Source organism: Camelus ferus, chromosome 28 (genome assembly GCF_009834535.1).
Source record: "Camelus ferus isolate YT-003-E chromosome 28, BCGSAC_Cfer_1.0, whole genome shotgun sequence".
In the NCBI taxonomy this organism is placed as follows: domain Eukaryota; kingdom Metazoa; phylum Chordata; class Mammalia; order Artiodactyla; family Camelidae; genus Camelus; species Camelus ferus.
Window position 1 is genome coordinate 2999042 of NC_045723.1, and position 5904 is coordinate 3004945.

Below are 5904 nucleotides of genomic sequence, written 5' to 3' on the forward strand. Positions count from 1 at the left end.
GGAAAGCTTGGTTCCAAAGTAGCTCCCTGTGGGGCCAGCCTCCTGGAGACTAGGAGGTGCACAGGCTGCCTGTGGGGCGCCCGAGGGGCAGCAGCACTGGGGGCTTCTTGTCTCTGAGGTCTTCAGACCTGAGAAAGGCTCCTAGCCTCTGCAAGGCACTGGCTCAGCAACCCCCTAACCCCTTTCCGTCCCAGAGACCGCGTCCTGAGAGGTGCAGGCCAGCCGGGCGCTCAGACTCAGTTCTGAGATGGGCCTGCAGATAAGGCCGTGTGTTCTGCCGAAGTAGAGGGAGGTAGATGCAGCTTATCTTCTGACCAAGCAGAGGAAAGAGGAAACAGATGGAAACATGGGCTGGGAAAGTTGCGGTGAAATTGCCAAGTGTGGGTTTGGGTAAATATTCAGTCTAGACACGCAAAGAACCTCAGAAGAAATCGATCACTCACTTTCACACACCCCCAGCCTTTGCCCAGCTGTGCCCCAGCCTGAATGCTCTTCCCCTTCTCTTCAACCAGCTGACTCCTCCTCCTCTTCCAGGTCTCTGATTAAATGCAGCTTCCTCCAGGAAGCCTTCCGGTCCTCAGACTGCGCAGAGTGGTGCTGATTTCACCTGCCCTGGTGCCAGCCAGATTCGATTCCACAGTTAAAAGCACTTCAGGCCACTGCTGGGGAAACATCCTGTGGGTGGGCTGCAGGTTGGGGGCTCCAGCCTGCTGAGAGGGCTCACACCTCCAGCGCAATGACCCCCCCCCCCAGGGCCCCTCCTAAATTCCCTCCCACCTGGGTGTCTTCAGCCCTACAGCATCTGCCTCTCCTCTGGGTGGTCAGACAACGTGACTTTCATCTCCTTTCTTCCACTTATAGCTGAGGAACCTTGAGCAAGCTACTTGACCTCTCTGTGCTTTAATTTCCTTATTTAGGAAATGGGGATGATACTGATACCTACCTCATTAAAGCAGATACTCCATTACTGCCATCATCATCATCACCATCATCTCTCAATTTCCCCAGTTTCTCCAGTGTGCTAGTGATTGCATGTCCAAGGGCAGGAATGGAATTTCCTCGCGCCCCCCAGGGGCAGCTCTTGAGTACAGCATCCTTCCAAGAGCAACTCAGGATTCTAAGGGTTGAAAGTGACATCCCCCAATCCCCACAAAAAAAAAAAATTAATCCAATCTGACTTAAGTGAGAGGAGAACTGACTTCCTACCAGCAGCCGTACACTGTGCCCTCCTCTGAGGGTCATCCAGTGGATGGCTGCTTCTTAAATGTCCAAACCGCAATGACAACGTCATCTCTTCAGAGTCCTTTGGGGGCTCCCTTTTTATTCAACACTGAGTACCTGCTCTACATTCTCTGCTCTCTGCACTATGGAGCAGCTGTGAAAAACACAGATGAAAAATCCCTTCCCTTGTGGAGTTAACATTCTAGTGGAGGAGCTAGAGAAGTTAAAAAATCATCAAATATTCTATAGAATCTCTCAGGTGGTTCCAAGTGCTGAGGAGTAAAATACATCGGGAAAGGGTAGAAGAGGTGTGTGTGATTTTGAACAGAGGGGTCAGGGCAGGTCTCACTGAGGGGATAACCTGTGAGTCCAGACTTGAAGGAGGTACAGCAGGGAGCCATGGTGATATTGAGGGAAGAGCATTCCAGGTACAGGGAGCAAGTACAAAGGCCCTGGGGCAGGACTGGAGCTTGTTCCTGGATGCATCTCTAGCAACTAGAGTGGCAGCTGGCACATAATAGAGTTTAACAAACATAGCATGGATAGATGAAAAGCCCAGGTAAGAGCTTCAAGAACAAGTTGCTCAAATGATGGCGTCAGGGTTGTTACCTTCTCCACCTGTTAGCTTTATTCTCAGACAACTTTTCACCCTGTGGCCCAAGACAGCAATTCACCTTCAAATCCCACTCAAGAGAAAAATCTATTTCCCAGTATTCCCAGCAAAGGCCCCAACTCCTTGGCTGAGTGGATCACCTGTCCATCTCCCGACCAGTCCCTGAAACCAGGCTATGGTAGAAGGATGCTGGACAGGCAATGAGTCAAGGTTTTACAGAATAATCATAACAGTTAAGATTTATTTATTCATTTATATTAAGCAATACTGAGTGCTGGCCCCAGCTAAGGTGAATTTAATGCTCACAATAGCTCCATGAAATAGCTTAGCCCCATTTTATAGATATAGAAACTGAGGCCAAAAGGAAACTGAGGCTTGAGCTTTTACAGCTGGAAAGTGGCAGAGCCTGAGATCTCCTGGCTCAAATGGAGCCCAGAGTCTCCACAAGACTCAACCCTGAAGTCCCCTGTGCTGTCTGCTGGCCACCCCTCACCAAGCTAGGCACAGGCTGGCTGCACCAACCACTGAGCTGGAGGCGGAAGTCCTTAGCACAAGAGCACACCGAGAACACCAAGGGAGCCACCTCTGACAGAGAAAGAAGGAAATGAGGGACCACTCAGGGCAGGCTCCCAGTGGGCCCACAGGGATGGGGAGGCCGCTGCCGGCAGAGCCTAGAGGCGGCTGACCCCAGCTTGTCCCTCAGACAGAAGCCTGAGGTAGGGGTAGGAGGCCAGTGGGAGGGTGGGCTGCCTCCCATGTCAGAGGTCCCGAGAAGTCAGGATGAGGATGGGATGCGGGTCAGGGTGCAACCTGCCAGGAGCTCAAGAAAGGAGCTAGTATTTATGGTGTGCCTGCTGTATACCTGAGCCCTGACAGCCACATCTCCTTCCAAGCTCAGGAGGACACCAGCAGCCTACTTCAGGAAGGCAGACCCACCTGCTCTCCATAGTGTCCCCCGCACCCAGCCCAGCTCAGTGCCTACACACAGCAGGAGCTCAATAAATGTTTGCTGCAGAATGAACCTCCCAATGGCCCTGTAAAGAAGATAAATTCCTACCCCTGTTTAAACTGAGGCTCAGAGAAGATCAAAGCATGACCAGTATTGCGGTTCAGTTGCACCCAGCTCCCAGAGGAGCATGCCTGGGAAATGCCGGAGCTGTGAGGTCTGGGGCAGCTAGATCTCGGGTGGAACTGGCTGGCCAGGCATCCAGAGACCTGGAGGGCAGCCACCTACCTGGAGTAACTGGAGTCCCACTCTCATGAAATGTTCACTCTTCACCTCTCTGGCCTCAGCATCCTTGTCTGTGAAATGGGAACGATCACGCCCACCCTCTGATGAAGGGGTTCGATCACAGAGGCCAAGGCCAGGCCCACGGCATCTCCCAGTGAGAGCTCTGGGAGGGCAGGTGAGCCAGGATGGCCGCCTGGGCACCATGTCTGGCACAGGGCAGTGCTGGCTAAACACGTGCCTGAGTGAGGACTAGAGCTCAGTAAATAATGCTGCTGCTGACGCTGCTGAGGGAGAGCCCCTCCCCTTGCCCCCTGCTGCACTCACCCAGCCCCCCCAGTTCTTCTTCCCTGTCCCCTCCTACCTTACTCGCTCCCACCCCTCCTCCATTCAGATCCTCCCCCTCCATCGTGCCATTTCTCTCCTCTCCCATCTGTGCCCCATTCCTCCTCCCTCCTCCCCCACCCCATCCTCCCTCTGGTTTTTCCTCCTCTTCCCTACCCTCCCGCATTATTCTTCCCTCACCCTCCCCAGCACTTAGCCCAGCCCTTCCTCACTCCTCCATCCTCCCCTTCCCTCACCTTATTCTCTCACCCCACCCCACCCCCTGGGCACTAGCCCCAGCTGGCAGGGGTTTTTCATAACCCTGGCAGGCTCGTGCTCACAGGAAGTGACTTCCCCTCCTCTGGGGTCCCTCCCTCCCCAGTGGTGACACTGTTGGGGGACGGGTGAGTGATGCTGCCCAGGCCAGCAAGGACAGGGCTGCAGGGGTTCCAGAGCCCCCCACCCCCACCCCCACCAGCTGTCCCCAGGACACTGCAGACCTGCTAGCCACAGCCACAGGGTCTGCCCCACCCCTACCCACGCCTGCACACTTCCTTTTTGTTTTCGTTTTTTTATCTTTTTCTGAGAAGACAGAGGACCCCACTTTCCAAAGGGAAGTCCCTTGGAACTGGAGTGGGATGTAGGCCAGAGAGTCCAAGGAGTCCTCCCAGAGCTAAAGCCAGTGGAGCTCATTCGGGGGTATTAACCTGGACCTAAAGGGCCATCATGATTCTCTCGGGCTGGTCCACCCTCCAGGCCAGGGCCCAGACAGCTGCAGTAAGATTCAGACAAGAAGTAAGTGGGCTGATTTTTAATTGTGGGGAGAGAGGAGCCGAGAAATGTCCTACTCAGACCCACCCTGGCCCTGACCCCTCCTCCAGTTCCTCACGGCTAAAGCTCTGGGGGCTTCCCCAGTTTGGGAGGGTACACAAGGAAGACCCCAGAGCTGGGGAAGCTAGCGATGGAACTCCTGATCTGAGCCATCCATCAGGCCCGATCGGTCAGAAGCACCTCTATTCCCCTGGGGCTGCTTCACTCACTCTACCTCCCAAAAAGGGAGACCAGAATCTTCCTACTCATTACTCAGCAGGCCCGAGAGTCCTGGAGACTCAGGTGGCAGGGGCTGGGCTACGCAACAGGTACAGCACAGACCCTGGATCTGGATTAGAGGCCAGGCTGCCCACTTAGCTATGTGACCTCTAGCTAATGACCTTACATGTCTGAGCCTTCCTTTTCTCCAAATAAGTTGAGTATTGTCAAGTTAAAAGAGTTTACACACACAATGGATTCTCAGTAAGTGTAGCTTATTACGGTGGTGGATGGGTCCCAAGCTAAAACCTACAGGTGACACGAGAGAGAGAGACTTCTCGAGACTCAGGAAAGGAGTGTGGAGGCTGGCAGGAGGCCTGGGTCCTCTCCAGCCAGAGGGAGGATGAGCCTGGGCAGGGGGCCTCAGCCTGTAGGAGATCTGCACCTGGGGAAACTGCAGATGTTTCCTATAACAAGACCAGGAGCAAGGGCATCCCTGCACGGAGGGCGTTCTACACCCAGGAGGGGTGAACACTGGCCACGCCCTTATCTCAGCCACGCCTCTGGTCCTTGGACCACGCCCACCCTGACGTGCCCCTCCCCTGGTTTTCCCTCTGCCCCAGTCTGCCTTTTGTCCGCAGGTTTGCCCTGGTGTGGCCCTGCCCCTCCTGAGGCCACCGCTCCCTAGAGTCTCTAATAGCCAGTTCCTAATGCTAAGTCTCCTGCACTAGTCATTAATGCCTGTTCCTTCCCTAGCTAACATACCCCAGCCCCTGCACTTGGGCCCTCAGGGCATGCCCCTCACAGGTGTCCTGAGCCAAGTCCCCCAGCCCCCACCCCTTGATTAGAACCCTTTGCTTAAGCCACACACTTTCCTTGAACCTCTGACCTCTGCCTCAGATCTTGCTCCTATCCTCATCCTTCGAAGAGCTGCTGAGACCCCCGCGAGGATGCACGTGGCTGGACTCCACCGCTGCTCCTTCTGCTTCCCCTGGCTGGGGCCACAGAAGGGTGTGTCTCCCCTTCGGGTCATGGGCCAGAAGGCGTGGATTGGACCCGAGCTCATGGACCAGAGGGGCCACTGTGGACACGCGGTGGTGGCATGTCTTCCTCCAGCCACTACTGAGACAGCCCCAAAACAGACCTCAGGATCTCCCCATCCCTGGAGACAGGACCAGGACCCCCCTCTCTGGACCCCACCTTTAAAAGCAGGGACAAGAATTCCCTGAACTATAACAGCTGCTGCTCGCTGGCTGGCTCCGCAGCACTGACATGAGTTCCCGCCTCCCCTCTTTTCCCCTGTAGGCCCCAAGCCTCGGCCCCTTGGCCCCTTTAGTAATGGGGACATAGAGTCATAAGCCCTCTACCAAAGAGCTTCAGCCAGCTGTCTCCCATGTCCTCAGAAATGTGCCAGGATCATGCCTGATTCCAGTATCTTTGGTTGCCTCCTGTATTTTGATATAGTAAGTGTTCAATTAATACCTTTTCA